General features: G+C 46.3%; 1 long non-coding RNA gene across 1 annotated transcript; it reads left to right on the top strand.

Annotated features, from left to right (window-relative positions):
- Positions 1–414: 414 nt before the first annotated feature.
- On the top strand, positions 415–5,901 carry LOC144179672 (uncharacterized). Its single transcript, XR_013324325.1, has 3 exons — positions 415–797; positions 3,226–3,310; positions 5,782–5,901. It is a non-coding gene; the product is annotated as an uncharacterized LOC144179672 (long non-coding RNA).
- Positions 5,902–18,006: the final 12,105 nt, after the last annotated feature.

Here is an 18,006-nt window from a genome sequence, read left to right as displayed (position 1 = left end):
TGTGTGTGTGTGTGTGTGTGTGTGTGTGTGTGTGTGTGTGTGTGTGTGTGTGTGTGTGCGTATGCGTGTGCGCGTGTGTTTGCGTATGTCTGCGGGGAATACTTTTTTTTATCCGGCCGTTCTGTTTGTGAAAAGCCCACAGTGAATGGTGAATGCTTGGACGCTGAACAAAACACAAAACAGTCAATCTAGATGTAGATGACGATGATAATAACTTCGTTTGTTAATCCATTTTTATTCGCTTTTGAGTAGCAACAACTTACGACAACAAAATACGTTGCTCGCATCAAGAAAATATACTGCCATTATATATATGTTTGCTATTATCAACTTTAACAAAATACTATAATGGCGTCTGCCAAGTTTGCTTCAGGGGTGATGATGAAGGAAGAAAGTAACTGCTAAAACTCTATGACTGCTAGATAGCCAACTGTAGTAATAAGTCTAGTCTAGGCTAGCATATATGCAGTCATTGTTATAGGTGCGCAAGAAAAGACGTGGTTTGTTCGTTGTGCGTGGTTTTGGTGGTTTGTTTTCGATTTGCTGGTGTTACGTGAATTACTACGTGCTCCTCCTGCCGTAATATTACGTGTTAGTGCTCTTGTGCCACCTGAAACATCGTGAGTGCTGGCAAAGCGTCTGTGTCGTCGCCGTACTGCGCTGCTGTAGCAAACGCACATCGAGGTCGCCATTTGACAAAATACCTGACAAGTTGTGCGTGCCTACGTGAATCAAGAGTCTCTACTGCAAGTTCCAGTCTGTCGACGCGACGTGTGAAAAATGCTGCGTGTTCTGCCGTAAGTGATTGTTTATCGTGGTGCATGTTAAAATTTTATTACGCGTTGCCGCAGTGCTGTTTTGTTAAACGTGTTGAGTATATTCCTTGGTGTTCGGCTCGCCGCGCTTCTTTTATTGTAAATTACCGGCTGCGTCGGCGCGGTCATAATGAGCTTCCAGGAGCGGCGGCCAGTATGCTGTGTGAGTGATCGACCCCCTTGCCATTGCCGGCAACGAAAACATGACGGCCCAGCGGCCGCCGCTTGGCTTGGGTGGATTCGACGCTAAAGCTTGTTGCATGAAAAAAAAAAAAAAAAAGAAAACTGCGTTAATGTTTGTAAAACAAAACGCCCACTCCCCGATTTTTTTTTTTTTTTTAGGAGGCAGTTGACCCACAGTATATTTTTTTACAAAACGTAGGCAGCTTAGCATTGTTCTAACGGGTAGTTTTCGTTGACGGGTAAAGAAATGCAAGGAGGCTGCATTACATTTGTAGTTATAATACGTAAGAGTTGCATATACGTTGAATTTTCAACATTTAAGCATTGCTAGCAACTTTATAAGTAGTACCACATGCACAAGGTCTTTAGGCAGTGAACATTTGACCAGATAATTGTTTAGACGTCGCAGCTTGAAAACATGCTGTTCCAGCCTGCATTGCTGGTGCAGTCACAGGGCAGCTTTCACTGTTTTAATGCAAGAAATTTTTCCACCTTCCTAAGCTCATCCAGCATCGTCATGATCAGACAGAAATTCTTGTGTGGTGTGACATTATTTGTAGCTGGCTTGCATAAATTGTGTTGACCGTAACATGTTGAGCATGGGTTAAACGTGTTGATTCTTACAAATATGCATGTGATGGGGATACAATCACGGTGCGAAAAAGATTCAACAGGGCGTGGGCTTGCCACCGTGCTCCTTCACCATCCTGTTTTTTCGTTTCGTCAGCATTTCAACTTGCCTACCCCTTGGAGGTATTGGCACGCTGAGACGTTCACCATGTGCCTCAGAGAGAATTTTAATGGCGCCATGAAGACAAAATACAAGTTTGTGTTATTCGAAAGATTTCGTGTGGTATGGTGCCCCCAGCACTTGTCCAAATGCAAACGATGCTTTATTCACTGAGAAATTCATTAATTTAAGCTAAAATTTTGGTTTTCCCGCTAAATCGTGCATTTTCAGGGTCTGCAATGACATCACAGGAACCGACCGCTCTGCAGCCGATCGGGAAACCTTCTTTACCGTTAGTTAACCTAGATGGTGCCACCATACCGTGGCAAGCCGCTTTCTGCTTTTGTTTTGTTTTTACCGTATTTAAACGTGGCTTGTTTTTGTTCAGCGAGAAAATAATCGTTTCATGAAACATAGTGCTCGCTCCACAAATATGGTCACGTAAGACACCGTTGCTTGTGTCAATCGGCCATTGTCTGAGACAACCCCAAAGCCCCGCATTCCTGTGCAGCTAAACCAAGCATAGTGCGCGCAGTACCAACAGCAGTACGCATCGGTACTTCTATGCTTACGTGTGCTTTCCTAACCTTTACTGTTGGTCCCACCATTCTTACTACTGTAAAAAGAATGTGCCCTAAATTTAAGCGCAAATGGTTCGTTCGGCAAGCTTATAGCCTCTGCCTAATTCGCGTTTGCTGTTGCCGCCCTCCGCTAACTGCAGAGCTGGCTGGTATGACATAGGTTCTGTTGCGGGAAATGAGCTAGTGGGTCGCATGGCCATTTCCTTTGTTCCTAATTTGTAGCTTATTTGAGTGGAGTTTATGTTAAAAATGGTGTCAGCGTGATTCTAGCAACGGAATCCTTTGAATGAACCAAACTTGTGTTTTCTCTTCATGGCTCCTTTAAAAGCCGTAACCACGTTTCGCACCCTCTGGACCAGAGAATATGCTTGCACAGTGGAAATCTGGGGCCACAGATTTCTACCACCTAGGGATATTTAATAGGCTTAGTTTAACATTAATTCAGTGTAAGGATGCTTCTGTTCCTTTAAAGTATGGCTGAAAGCCTTGTAAGGATTGTCATGTATGTACAGTGCTCACGGATTGAAACGCGACATTGCAAGCGCGTGGCCTGCGCTACATGCAGCGCCGCCAGTGGACGCCCGTGGAAGCTAGGTGTTGCATTGTGGTATACCACGAGGATGAGAGCGTTTTGACCATAAGCTTGCTGCTTCCGGTTGCCAATAAGCGGGGCAGTGGTTCCCCGCAGCGACAGCGGCGTCCATGGACGGCGCTGCATGTATTGGCAGCTACGTGCTCGCAGTGTTGCGTTTCAATCAGTGAGCACTGTACTTATTTTTTAGCTTGAAAGAACTGAAGGTGCCTTTTTTGCACCTACAAAAAACAAATTCTGTCATGTCCTGTCAGAGCGAGTATTTCACGGCATTATACCGCATATTTACAGCTTGTTTACTACTTGAACTTCCATTTTTTACAGGGCCAGGTGTTTGACATGGAGGATGTACGTTGTGAGCTACCAGAAGAATTGGCTGCCTCCTGTTTCTATCTATCCTGCACGACCTGTAAGTGGAGTTCATTACGGCTGTGAAATGCATGAAAATCTCGATTTTGAAGGCTGAGAGAACATGAAAACATAGAAAACTATTGTGGCATTCTTGTGGTACCTTAGTGATATTAAGACATAAGAACATTGCAGAGATGGGGCAAAAAATAAGGAACCGATGAGGGTGAGAAACTTCCTGGTACCTTTCTTATTTTTTTTGTCGCATCAGGGCTGCGTCCTTGCTCCATGAATTAATTAATAACGACTTTGTCACCCTTGTTCACTGGTAGTTGCGTGGTGCCCACAGACAGTGTGTGGGGATTTTTCTTCTACCGCCTATTACAGATGAACTAGATCTTTAGACTTCTACTCAAAAGTCATATTATGGATTACATTACATGAGTGAAACAATTCCATGCACCCAGAAATAGAATTTAGGTGAATTCACTTCAATGCCCTAGATGCAACTTGTGCCTAGCAGTGAAAAGGGTGTATTGCGTGCCTTTTTGCCACTGTGTTTCATGTAGTGTAATGAGTCTCACTGGCCATCGTAGCCCCCCCCCCGAACAGCTATTTACTCTAGCAAATATAATGATGGTCCTAATTGTAGAAGGGTACCCGCCGCGGTGGCTCAGTGGCTAAGGCGTTGCGCTGCTGAGCACGAGGTCGCGGGTTCGATTCCCGGCCGTGGCGGCTGCTTTTCTGATGGAGGCGAAAAGCAAAAACGCCTGTGTGTACGAGATTTCGGCGCACGATAAAGATCCCCAGGTGGTCAAAATTAATCCGGAGCCCTCCACTACGGCGCACCTCATCGCCTGCGTTGCGTTGGCGCGTTAAACCCTACAATCAATCAATTGTAGAAGGGTACTCAGCAATTGAAGAAAGAGCTGTGGGGGGTTCTGGTTTGTGTATCAGACTTTGTTTGGAATATTGTTATGTAGCCACGGATAATGCAGGGTTTTTGTAAAAATATAGATTGTCGGAGCAAACTTGTGCTCCGCAGTAAACATAAAAAAACACAAACCTCGAAGGAGTCAGCAAAGGGACGTGCATGGATGAGCGTTGGCGCATTGAATGCTGCAGGGTTTCTTTTGCACTCATTCATTTAGATCGAGAACATTTTCAATAAAAAACAGGAAAAGCTAGGATAGGGATCGCAAAGCAACACCCTTTCCATATCAAACAGGACTGCTGGTGCAGCATACAAAGGAAAAAGGGGAAAAAGACGGTTCCCTTAAAAAAGGATAAGTTTGCAGGGTGTGGCCAGGTGCTTGTAACAAAATATTTTGTAAACAAATCAAATGGCGTGGTTGGGGGCAATATTATGATGTTTATAGTAGGAAAAACCTGCATTATTTCCGAACAGTATGAATGCTCTGTGTGCAAACATATGCAAAAATGCTTGTGTGTTTTTAGCATTTGAGTGCACGTTACAGAGTAGTCAGCTCAAGTTACTGCGGTAGCTTTCCTCATTGCTGGTAAGCATAAACCCTGAAATTAAATTTGCTGTATTCGACCGCTTTAACCCTTTCACTGTCACTGATGTCCTGGTTTGTCTTCGAATTACTCCTCCACGGTGTCACTGACATACCGGTGCGTTTTCTGTTGTGCGTTGAAAAATTCGTGCCATGGTGCAAAGTTGGCGCACCTGCACTGTTGTGCTATCTGTCAAATCTTTCTAGTAGCTTGTATTTTCACAAAGTACAGAGCGACCACGCCCAGCTTTCGCTGCTTGGGGGTCACTCCGTGCACTATACATCTGTTGGGATGAGTGACCACGTGGCATGCGTGCAATGATGGGTGCAAGTGTGCTATCCACCACGTTTTTCTAGGGTTGTTTTTTATTTCTGTTCCCGTGTCTGCTACCCATCGACACAAGGAAATATAAAAAGTGAGGAGCCAACCTAGAGGTTGGTCAGTTCATGGTGATGTACATTTTGCTTTTTGTAAGCAAGCACAGACAAACTAGACAATGCAAGTGCTGTCTCGTAGACGAAATGCACAATAAAACTGCTGGCGTTATAGGTTCCAAAGAACGCGTAGACACAAGCAACTACTCATGATGACGACTGATCAATGCCTGTCTTAGCATGTTCATGCAATTTTATGTTGCCTTCCCTGCCCCCCCCCCTCCCCCCCATATTGCTTTGTTCCCACAGTGCTGCTGCAATAATCTCATCTCAAATGTTCTTGCGAGGCTGTATAAATGCCCGTCATGAGGAGGCCATGAATCTAAACAGTACTTAGTTCTGGGTTGTGTTGCCTATGTAACAGTATGTCATATTTGATGTTCGTAAGCTCATTAGTTAATTTATGTGGTCTAAATTTTGTGGCTAATTTTGCAACCTAGAAGTTATACCTTCTCTTTCAGGATACTTGGTTCAGTTTTGTATGGGAACACTTTTTTATATTTATAAGCATAACCAGCAAATGTTTGAGACGTGTTTGTTTAAACCCCTTCATATGCGATCAATGCGTTTGTCATTTCAGGTTCAAGCGTGGCAGTGGCTATCCCGTCCTGTGAGGGGTAAAGATGAGGCGACACCTGGTGTGGCAGGCGGCAGCAGCACGTATGGATCCAACCTGAATAAAATAGTCAGGTTTGCAAGAGTCGTGTGATTCATGTGATTTTCGTCAGCTTGCTCTTACAGAAACAGCTGCAGCATGAAACAGTGACTGTGGAGCTGGCTGACATTTTCTACATGCAGCTGGCTGTGGGGCACTGTTATTTGACAGCATGCAAAGGGCACTCAAAAGGTGGAAGCTTGTGGGATACGTAGAGGACGGAAACATAAAGGATTCTTGGAGGACGCAGAAAGTCGGTGGCGAAATTTCAATACAGGGGACACACAAGGGACGAATGCGGTCTGTTGCCTTCAAGACATATAGGGGACACACAAAGGCCGTATGGTGTCTGTGTTGCCTTTGGGAGATAGACTGGACGCATGGAGGACGGAAACACACGGGACACTTGGAGTACGCAGAAAGTCGGTGGCGAAATTCCAACACAGAGGAAACACACAGGACGCACGCAGTCTGTTTCCTTCGGGACGCAGACTGTCTTTTGACTGGACATAGAAATTTTCATAAGGGGTGGTAGTGTTGTTCCTCATAGAACAATATTGTAGTAATGATGTACACTGTCTCACCTTTTGAATAAAGCCAAGATGTAGGTTGCATACATTGTAGGGCTGGGTGTCGGTTAAAAGTTTTAATCCGATTAATCTGTCTGACCGTTTTAATCCGATTAGCTTTAATCTGGTAATTAATCAATTAATCGGTAGTGTTGGTTTTGAAAGAAAAATGACCAAAAATAATATTTAATGGAATCCATACACCGATGATAATAATAAAATGCTTCTCCGTCCCAACAGTTTTAATTGCTATCATCTCTGAGCATACTTGCATTGTTTTCTGTTGTAACGTCACGCAGGCTATTTGAACACAAATATGGTCCTCGGCATGCACACAATTTCAACGCGGTACTCCTGTTTCGGTTTGCTCACATGACTTTGACCGACTAAAAAATTAATCGCAACTAAAGCATTAATCGGAAAGTTGATCGATCAATCGCCCACCCCTAATACATAGTCCATTCAAAAGCACCACATAACGTTTACCGAGCCGCAATTTGTGCCTTTTGTAATTTGCACTGGGGACAAAAATTAAAATTTGCCACAATGTGCTGCAAACACCTCAGACATAGGAATGTAAAAGGGATCACCAGCACTTTCTTTTCAGTGGGTGTGTTGGTAATAGCTGAACCGTTTTTGCACCACCTTCAGCAGTTATAAGGGGACAGTGCATTCTCATTAGGTGAAGCAGAAGCCATTGAATGAAGATATTTACTTTCTCTAAGAGCACTGCATGTGGTTTTTCTCTTCTAATAAAGCCTTTGCACTTTATTGAGTATAGGAGCCACACCACCATGCATGATAGTTTTGATTACAGTGCCGTTACCTAACTCTGTGCTTGTGATGTCGGCTCAGAAGAAACTTCACTGAAACAAGCATTGAAGCCAACTTGTGTTCTGAGGCCCTGTTGCACCTAACACCGACTTTTTTCCAGGAGATTCAATTGCAATAAAAAGCTGTGCCCAAACAGCCTCGTATCTTTTCCAATTTCTTTTGTGCATTATACTACTCGCTTTTTCTCCATGGATGTTAACTCTTGATGGCTAGTGTTAGTCTCACTTGTAGCTTACGGACTAATTATTAGGTGAAGCCATGCAGACTTTTAGTGGGTGATGTACTGGATCTCTCATGTAGCTAACCGACGGGAACTTTTGGGCGGCTTCACACGTGTAAAGTGCAAAATTTGGATGAGACAAAGAAGGATGACATGACCAAGTGCTACTTCCAACTAGGATTTATTGGTAAGATACACTCGCATATATACAGGCAAAATTTTGACACGAGACAAAGGATGACCGGAACAAGGGCAACTAAGTATTACTGGTAAAGTACAATCGTGTCAGGGCCGTACCCAGAAATTTTTTTCGGGGGGGGTTATGAATTTTGGGAAGGGGATAGTTTTGCTGAAAGCAACAGTAAGTATTGTTTACGTGCTGCCTGGAAAAGATTTCGGGAGGGGTTCGAACCCCCAAACCCCCCCTCTGGGTACGGCCCTGAATCGTGTATATACAGAAACCGTGCGAACATCAGCAAAAAAAGCAAATTCCAGCACACAAAACAGTTATGCACCGGCACATAATAATATTTGTGACGCAGCTCATGCCCTGATGTACAAAGTATAACTAGAGATTTTTTTTTATTGGGTCAATTTCCATCGGCGATGGAGGAGGAGAGGGAAGGAAAAAGCCGTGCGAACAGCTTGACAAGCCCTATCCCCCCTCCTGGCTACAGCGATTGGCATAGCACTGACAACAACAACAATAACAAAAAAATAAAACGAAATCAACTTTTCAATATGCAGTACACAAAATAACAATCCAAAAATAGCAGTTAATACATTATACATAGTCATGCAAACAAAAGTCATGGGCACATGGAACAATAATAAGCAAGAGAAATAAACAGTATACATAGCAATATTAATTTGACGTAGTGGTAAATCGTACCATGGCAACGTAATACAACTTCTATATACGCGCTAATTATCCATAAAGAAAATACGAACGTATCCGATGTACAACGCAATAAAATTCTCACTTTAGATCGGAACTTTAGGCAAAATTCCCATTTTTTTCCTGGAGTCCCTGTAAACTTTGTTCAACATATAAGCACGAACTACAGGGATTAAATTAATCAACTGTTGATAGTGCCTATAAGGGCCTATTTTTAGATTCGTGTCTATATTGGCTTTTTGTTGCCCTAAAAATGCCTTTTTAGGCTTGCTGAGTCCATTTTACGTAACGTGTTGCCCCAAAACATACCAACAGAGTCAACTCTTCAGAACCTATACCTGCTATCAATGTGCAAGGACATTAAAAATTCACAACTTAGTGACTCATGCATATGGATTTCAGTGGACAGGGGATTACATGTGTCCAGATTGAAAAAGTGTGAGGGCCACTCCAACTAGAAGTCTTTGGAGAGAAACTTCCTCCTATCGGAAACAGTACAAGGCAGGGAGCAGATGTAGAGGCAACTTTGAGGGCAGAGATTTTTTAGTCTTAAGAAAGCAGAAGGACCTTGAGGCAGTAATTTGGCAACGAGTTTGGTATGGTGAGGGGAAAATGTGGTCGGCAAAGTGGTTAGAAGCATTCAGGCTGTGTCTTTGCAATCACCGGATAGAAATATTGAATAGTGACCATGAATATGCTGGAGGACTCAAAGCATCTTCCTGTCCCAGTGCTTTACTGCGCTGATTAAGCTAGTGTACATGTGTGTTCCTGCATTGAGCATTTGCAGTTTTGACAGTATAATGCACAGCTGAGAGTTTCAAAGGCAATTGGAGTGACAATAGCATGAGTACAGGTGACTATTGACATCTCGATGGGGAAGGCTTGCATAGGTGACTCTTCCTTCTCTCAGTGGAATGGCTGCTTCTATGGGCAACCCAAAGTGGGTATCGGAAATAGTAGTCATGGGTGTATAACGCCATGGGAACAGGTGTTCTGGTCAGGGAAGGCTCGCCATAAAAATAAGAATACAGCGCTATGACCACTCACAGCTGGATGAACTTCGCTTTGCTCTGATTAAGTTTGTGATGATACTGAGCTGGGTGTGTTCTAAGAAAACAGAGGGACAATAAAATACCACAACACTGCAAATGGCTTATCTGCCAATATTCTCGTCCTGTACCATCACTGGGTGCAATTAGGGCAGTTACAACTGCAGGAGGTGCATATAAGACAGGCTCACCACTTGCTGTAGCTATAAGGCCTGGGACGTGCAGTTATCAAACTTTACATGCCTCCAGCTTCCCGCTGATTTACGATTTAAAGGTTGCTCTTTTCACTATTTAGGCAATGTAAAATAGTATGCATGCAATATGTAATAGCATGTATGTAAGGCACTTGTATTTGGAAGCCCGCATCATACAGCTGCCTGCAAAAAATTTCTGCCCGTGCAAGCATCGCACTCAGCCATCAAGAGCGCAGACATCAAGGGCGATAGCAAGCTAAGTGCAATGGCTAATCTCGCCTTTACCATAAAACAAATTCTTCGTTAATGGGACTGACCTCTTCAGCTTTCATTAAAGGCTCTCTCTCTCTCTCTCTCTCTCTCTCTCTCTCTCTCTCTCTCTCTCTCTCTCTCTCTCTCTCTCTGTCACCGTGGAATTCATAGATGTACCGGAACACGGTGAGCTCGACCACGCCTCGTTTGCGCATTTACCTGTCACCGCAATAACAAGCCGAATGTGGTACGTCCAGCGTGGCACCCCAATGCACACAATCATTTCCACATCACTGAATTCGCTGCATCACAGCACGGCATATCCTCGCTTGGTGAACTCTTTTGCTGCATGTTGTTGCTGACGGCAACGTGACTTGTTTTCTTGTAGGATATGGGCGCGCACAACTAGTGGTGTCACACTTCGTCCTAGATTCTTCAGGGAAAAGATCGGTGTTGTCGCCGTTTCACCTGCGAGGGCTCAAGGTGACGGCTTCATTCGTGAGCTGGCTCAAAGAAGCAGAACACGACGCCGAGGGAGACTTCGACGATACACTTCAACATATCACGCGGGTATCATCTACGTTGAAAGAAACCAACTCGGGCACAGAACAAATTCCCAGGGGCAAAATGACGCAATAACAACAATAAAAAAAGCGGCGAAGCGACCGTAGCTCACACACAGTGCCTTTGGCAATCGCCTCCAAATGCTTTGGCTGAAGCCTTGGGTGAAACTTCTGACCGCGGTGCATGGCTTCTTGATGCTATGCGCATGCCTTTGTGATAAAAGTAAAAACAAAAAAAAGCCCACGGCCCAGGAAGTGACGAAAACGCCTTTGCCACGTGACTTTTAACTGTGACGTCACGACCTCGATCTGTTGTTGGCCGGACAGGGCGTCCCCTATCGGAGCGCGGTGGCCGGCCGGCGCGATGGGCAGCGGCGGACGGCGCTCTGCCGTGCCGCTGCTGCCTTCGTAGTTCAGCCCTATTTCTGGGCGGGTTCAGCCCATGTCAACTGCCCCTTTTCGAACCCTATCCGTTTCTGTCGACAAACCAGATTAGCCAAATAAATTGGTTCTTACCAGTACGAAGAGTATTAACCGAAGCGTGAAGTGACAGGAGTTTTCGCGTATTATGAAGGATCGAGCCTTGTAAAAACCGCGGAACGTGTCGCTACGCTAGCCCCCGAGTATGTGTCGAACCGATTTCGACACATACTCGGGGGATTCGGGAACACTGCCGGCATGGCATCGTTTTCCAGCTTGGAAAGATCATGCGGGACTTCAGCTACATTACCAAGCACACAACCGTTCTTTGTGAATACCCCCGCCGTTGTTAACTGATGGATTCGTCAGCGCGTGAAAATGTGTGTGTGGTGTGTCGGCGCTCCGTTTTTTTGTATGGCTCTTCGGAACCGTTTTTCTTTGCAAGTTTCCAAGATGTTGTCCCCTTTACGTGTATGTAAATAAAGCAGCTCGAACCGGTGCCTTCTGACCTTTCGCATCGTTGATCTGGAAGCCCTTAAGCGCACGTCTTCGCGGCCCACTCAGTTACGTCCAGTCAACTGGGAATCTGTTAAATGTAAATGCCGAATAAAAAAAAATCGCGCCAATCCACCCCGTGAATGTGGTTGGAAAGCAAAGCTGTAAACGGCACCCATAACGATTACCCATGCGACGTCACCTAAATTCACTCACATTGCTATACAAATAGTAAAACCAGAGAGAAGTGAAATGGACCTAACCACACCGTTTATTACTTCAAAGAGATATTCTTGGTAAGGTTAAATCAATGCATGATGCATGAACGGTGTCTGGTTGAGTTGTATTGGTGTAACACAAGAGTGGAAACTTCTTTCATAAAATTAAAGTAAGCTCCAACCAGGTGTTAGACGATCTGAGTTCTCCGTCTCTGCGCCGCGGACGGAGGCGACGAGATTTGCGGCAGAGAAGGAGGAGATGGAGGAAGAAATACTTCTGTTCAGATTTCTGAATGTCCCAGAATGCAGCCCTGGGGAGTGATTCCTTCTTCTGTGGGGCCCATATGCAGTCCGCGGGGCCTGTGTTCTGATCACCCGCTGAAGCTGGGCAGGTAGAGAGGGCCTGGACAGCAGCATCTCCCATTGCTCTTGTTGGGTAGTTGACGGAAAGAGGGGAGGGTGCTCAGGGCTAAAGTCGCACACCCCTATTACGGGACGGAGTGTTCCTTCTTCTGAGCGAAAATTTAATTCAGCGTCGTAGCGATTTGGATACATTAAGTGAAGACGCGTAGGCTGTGGAAAGGAGCCCGGATTGTATGAGCGGTAGGGTAGTTTGTTGTTCTCTGGGAAGGTCAGGGTAAGGCGAAGGTACGGTCTGTCTCAGAAGGTGATAATGCTGGGTTATCTCCCTGAACGTGTCAAGCGGGTGACTGTCCTCGTGCAGCTCCATAGCACGGGAGGTAAAAGCGCAGGCTAGTTGGGTGGGCGTATTTGTTTCCCTCCATTGAAGCGTGAGGGGGTGTGCAGATGAGCTGAATGAAATCGTTTGGGGAGTGGTTTTTTAGCACGCGCAGTGCAGGTCAGGACACCCAACCTGACTGGTAATTACAGTAGGCTTGCTCGGAATCGGTGACTACCAACCGAACCCCTGGTTGAGTGACAGCCAAGGTAATCGCTGCCTCTTCTGCTGCCGTCATTTCTTGGGTCCTAAGCGAGGTACACGCAAAGAGGTTGGTTCTGGAGGTAGCCACGATGATGTCGTATTGCTGCCCTCGATGTTTGGAAGCGTCTGTGTAGATAACTGCATGATCCTCACTGAGAGTGGTGTTTTGCGCTTGAGCCTATGCTTTTCGGTGATCCTCGTCATGTAAGGGGTTCATATTTCTAAGAAAATAGAGCGTCTTTAGTTTTAGTCGCCAAGAGTCTGGGCGTACGTCAAGCGGAGTGACATTCTAGGCTGCCCAGCTAATCTGCTGAAGCATGCGGGTACCAACCACAGTTCTGAGTCGGACCTTCTGGTTAGAAAGATGGCCTTCTATGAGCTCTTCCAGCGTGTTGTGGAGCCCCGTGCTAAGCAGCCTCTGTGTGGACGCAGTCATGAGAAGACCAATGGCCAGCTTGACCGCCTTTCTAATCATTATATAAAGCATCTATGTCCTCCTTGTCGAGAAGAATACAAGGGGTTGACGTAAGTGACTCTCGTGAGGAAAAAAGCTTCAATTAATCGAAAGGTACCCGATTCCTTTAGGCCTTGCTTCTTGGTTGCAACTCGCCTGATCATGTGTATGATTTGATTAATGCTGTTTTTGAGGCGCTGCAAGGAGACGTCACTCTTGGTGTTAGCCTCGATATGTAGGCCCAGGATGTTGATGCTGGGGTTGGAGTGATGGCCTGGCCATCAAGGAGTATTTGAAAGTATTCCTTGATTTGGCGTGAGGGCGGACGACAAGGAGCTGTGATTTTTTACGTGAACACTGGAGGCCACAGGCTTTAGCACATTGACGTACTACAAGTGAAATTCCATGAATTGGTGTGAGCTTCGTTTAATTTTTGTAACTCTTAGCACATGAGCAAGGTGCGCACAGGGCCGCTAGACGGGCGTGAGTGGTCGCGTGACGCTTTCACACGGCATTCAGAGAGAACGCAACGGGTAAACCCGTAGATGTGCTTGGTCAGTACACCATTTGTCCTCTCGTGTTCGCGTGGGCTCGTAGCTAAATCGGTAAGACAACGGGCTCTCGCTTTGTTAGTCTATTAGTTCCAGGTTCGATTCCCGGCGGTGCCAGTATATTCTTTTATTTGTTCGCTGGAGTTTTCTGGTGACACCAACGGTCGCGAAAGAACCCTTGGGGGGTAGAGGTAGAAAGCTTTGCTTTAAAAAAGATGTGTGCACATACGAATAAGGCAACTGATAAGCTCTCGGTTAAAGCTTAGCTTCCATTACGCGCCGAACACCGTCGCGAACGGCAAATTTGCGCGGGTACGCACTATGCGCGGCCGATGTCCCGTTACCGGAGTGCTGTCCGACGCCTGCATCGTTGATATAGCTGGGGAAGACGAATTCTGATCATGTGGATGACGACGTGTCTCAAGAAGTGCCAAAAACGGCAGGAACAAGAAAAACATATGCTTTGCCTGCTTCACAGCAAGATAGAATATATCGTTGGCTACCAACAGTTGATGCGGCATTGAGAAGCTCGGGAACACTTTTTTGGGACCAGGTGCGAAGGCGAAACATGCGAGCATCACGCAGTTCTTTTTCCGCAATACCTAAAAAAATTGTTTTGTTCTGCAAATTATTTTGCCTGTATTCCGGAAGTTTCCCTGTGCATTGGAGTGTTTGTTACCAGCACTAGCTCTTATTCCAGTGATCTGGCCATACATTTTTCGCATTTCGCTTAACCCAACACTCCGCTTACCTGGAAATTTTCAAAAATTTGGGTACTATCAAACCTCTTTTGCGTGCCTGTAATTTTCGTGAATACCACGATTCGAAACGTACGTTCGCCATCATTGGGTACGTGAAACTGATTTTTAATAACACCCGGCTACAAATCACTAACTTCGCTTGCATTCCTCATTGCACAGGTTTTTGTTATGGCCAATCAATATAATCGCGGCTGTTTGAAACCAAGGAGTAAAAATATTGAGATTTATTTATTCTGTCATGACCATATATACCTTGCTTTATCCCCCCTCCCCCCACACTCTGCCCAAAGTATATAGGAACAAGTTTTTGCTGGCACAACATTTTACTCAAGCTCTCGCTTTTCTTCTTGTCAGCCAGGTAGACCAGCCTGCTGCGTGCTTGAAGTTGTCACCGTCGATGACGTTCGGGAATAACTCGGTAGTTTCGATGTGGAACAAACGCAGCCTCTGGTGCTCAGGGAGCTCTTTTTGAACGGGATCTGACTGTAAGAACATTGCGTAAAAACTCATACACCCCTCTGTCTGACGACGAAGATGGTTGAACGCGAAGCTTTCTTGTGAGCGATTCCTTGTCGTCTGAGTTTTGACTTTGACTGATCATTGAGCTTTGACTTTGACTCGCACGCATTTTGGACTTATGATCGCACCGGATTTGAAATCGACCCTTTGCCGTTTGATTTCACGCGAAGAAAGCTTCGTGTTCAAACATCGTTGAGGAGTGGAGGAGTGGATAATTTTTCTGACTAATTACATGTGCACGTCCATGCACTCCTCTCCAAATCCAAACTACTTTGACCATGTTGGAATTGCGCAATGAGATAGACGTCGGCTTCATAACGCGTTGGAGCCAGCTTCGATTCTGACCACGGGAAGCGTTTTTTCCCTCTCACTTTACTCACAAACATCACCGTCGTCAGACTCAGACAGTTGGCTTTCCTGCAGTGCTTTTTCGAGACGACATAGGTCATCGGTGAGACATAGAAAGCTTCACTTTAATAATGGCTCTAGCGGTGGTCGCGAAACGGCTACGCGCTACGCCGGTTGCTGCGGTTTCATCCTCCGGTCTCACTCGCAAAATTCAGCGGCCGCAAAGACGGCCGTAGCCCAATTCGCGAAAAACTCGGGGCGTGAAATTAAAAGGTCTTATAGTACTATCGTACCTTCAATTGTGAGCTGATGTACCTCGTGTCATTCGATTTCGCCGCTCTAAGTTGCCGACAAACCCCGATGCGCGCTCGCGCTCCGCGGCAGTAGCGCGCGGCACGTCCGGCCTGCGGCCGCTCTCGCTCCAGCCGCTCGGGCGCTCTTTCATTGCGGTGTGCTGCCACCTAGCGTGCCTAGCGGAAGTTGAAGCCGTAGGGTTTGCCGGCGTTTCCTCCGGCTGCGTTCTCGTTGTATGCACGGCAATCCCACATTACGGCGAGGAGCAGCCGAAGTTTTTCTTCTGTGTTGGTGTTATAACGCCTTAAGATGACAGCCCCTGGTCATCACATAATACCAGGCGGCTTCTTATCACTGAATGAGGGCTGGCAAAGAAATCTCGGACAGATCCGTGTGCCCGGTGTGCCGTCCGAGTAGCAGAGCGAGCAGTACTTGGAGTCGCCTGGCATGAAGTGCGATCGCCAGCTCAACAAAGGCCGGCAGTTCGCAAAATGCCTTTAAGCGCTGGACACATGTACGATTGGTACACGCGATTCGCATGCGACTGATCGTTACGACTGTCGCCACGACTAGTCGTACGCGTGAATTTGAGACGGCCCGATGCGCGCATGAGATGCGTCGTCGGCGTCGCTCCGCCCACTGTTTTTGCTCCACGGTCAACTACGATGATCGCTGAGCTGAATTTGTAGATTCTGCGCTTTTGTTCGCAAGAAATGGATAAAGCAAGCAATCGTGAAGCGTTTTCTGCCTTCGGAAACAGTCCGCGCACACGCCGGCCGCGCCTGCCAGCTCGGCGCACTCAGCGGCTCGAACCGGCGCAGACCACGGTAGCAACCGCGTAGACCTGTGCGCCGGTCAGAAATCGCCGGCGGCGGCGCGCCGGTGTTCCCACCTCCGGCGGCGGCGTGAAACGGCGCGGGGCTCCCCGGACCGGCGGCGGCGCGGCGCGGAATAGCGGGTAGTGGTGGTGGTGGTGGAGGCGAGAGAGAGAGAGAGAGAGAGAGAGAGAGAGAGAGAGAGAGAGAGAGAGAGAGAGAGAGAGAGAGAGAGAGAGAGAGAGAGAGAGAGAGAGAGAGAGAGAGAGAGAGAGAGAGAGAGAGAGAGGATTTTGCGGAAAAGAAAATATGCAAAAACCGTGGGGGATCCGGACATGTGTAGGACAATTCGGTGCAGCACGTCTCGCTGCGGACATTTCGGTGCACGGGATGTCCCAGGCATTTCTTTAAACATTTTAGCTTTAATACTTTCGTTTCGTCAGACGATATAATTTTACGTTCGAGAGCATTAGCGCCTAAAACCCAATTTCGAAATTAAATGTTAAAAATTAACGTTGTTAATTTACTTCCCTTCTACCATTTTTATTTCAGCATTCATGTGAACAACTCTAATATTTTAATTCAAGTGTTACCGAAAGGCTTCGATTTCACTTCACCCACCGCTGCAAGATGCTGCTGCTTTTAGTCACTTCCTACCTCCCCCCCCCCCCCTTCCCCGTCCGCCAAACCACCGCGAAAAGAAAGAAAGAAAGGAAACGAGCTAGCTTAAGCACGCGTGCATCCATTTTCATAATTCATAATTTTCTCTATCGATTTATTCCTGCAGTCGGTGTTGGTTCTACTCGAAAACTAGCCATTGATCGCACGGTGGAGTGGCTAAACGGGTGGGGGTGGGGAGGGCTAAGTGCTTAGACCAGCCCCCTTGGTAAACAGAGGGGGGTGTCACTTGTGTTTCTTCAAAGTGTAAACTGGGCATCGAAAACGTGAATACGACTGTCGCGGCTCTCGCAAAACCAGCCTATTCAAAATTTTCCCCTCTTACAATGGAAGAAAAGGAGGAATGTCTGGGGTGTCCATGATATGCGCGACTTCAAGAGTTAATTGTAGGTGGGGCGACTGAAAGGAAAGAGCGATTCGTGGAGAGGGGCGCCTTCCGTGTGGCCGCGACGCGCGGAAGAATGCAGCCAACGAGCTTGTTCTGCTTGTTCCTCGATGGGGGCGACAGGCGCGAACGATCCTGGTCATTGTGTCCTCAGCGGCTTTTCGGGTGGCTTTTTGTTGTGCACTACAGAGGTCATGTGAGCTCAAGCCGAATGTATCGCTTTTTCTTGCATCAATGTGGTGACTCTTTGGAGAAGGTGATGGCCGCTTTGCCTGTAAGATTTCCACGGGAAATTGAACATAATAACCATAATATTACTGAAAAAGAAATCTGGGAAGGCTAAAACTTACAAACAGACGGAGGGGGAGGGGGGGGCTGGGAGAATTAAAAGGAAATGAAAGTAAGCATGTAAAGCTAAAACTGAGGTTGGTTTGACCGAACAGAATTGGTGGTATTTGTACGCACAACCTGTACGCGCTTGATCAGCATTGATGAGATATAGAACCTGCAGCTGTTTTCAAAAGGCCCGTTCTTCCTCCGCGACAATATCCTAAACTTGTCCGTAAAAAAAAAAGCTGGCGAGAACAGTGTCTCCAAATTCATTTAAACATGACAACGCAGCCTAAATAAACTTTTCATAAGATTGTCGGCATTTTTAGGGGCAACCGATTGTTTGGAAAGTTGAGGATT

Source organism: Haemaphysalis longicornis, unplaced genomic scaffold (assembly GCF_048455015.1).
Source record: "Haemaphysalis longicornis isolate Haplotype H1 unplaced genomic scaffold, Haemaphysalis longicornis Haplotype H1 scaffold_1, whole genome shotgun sequence".
In the NCBI taxonomy this organism is placed as follows: domain Eukaryota; kingdom Metazoa; phylum Arthropoda; class Arachnida; order Ixodida; family Ixodidae; genus Haemaphysalis; species Haemaphysalis longicornis.
Note: the sequence above shows the minus strand (reverse complement) of the source record. Positions and strands in the feature narration are given on the sequence as shown.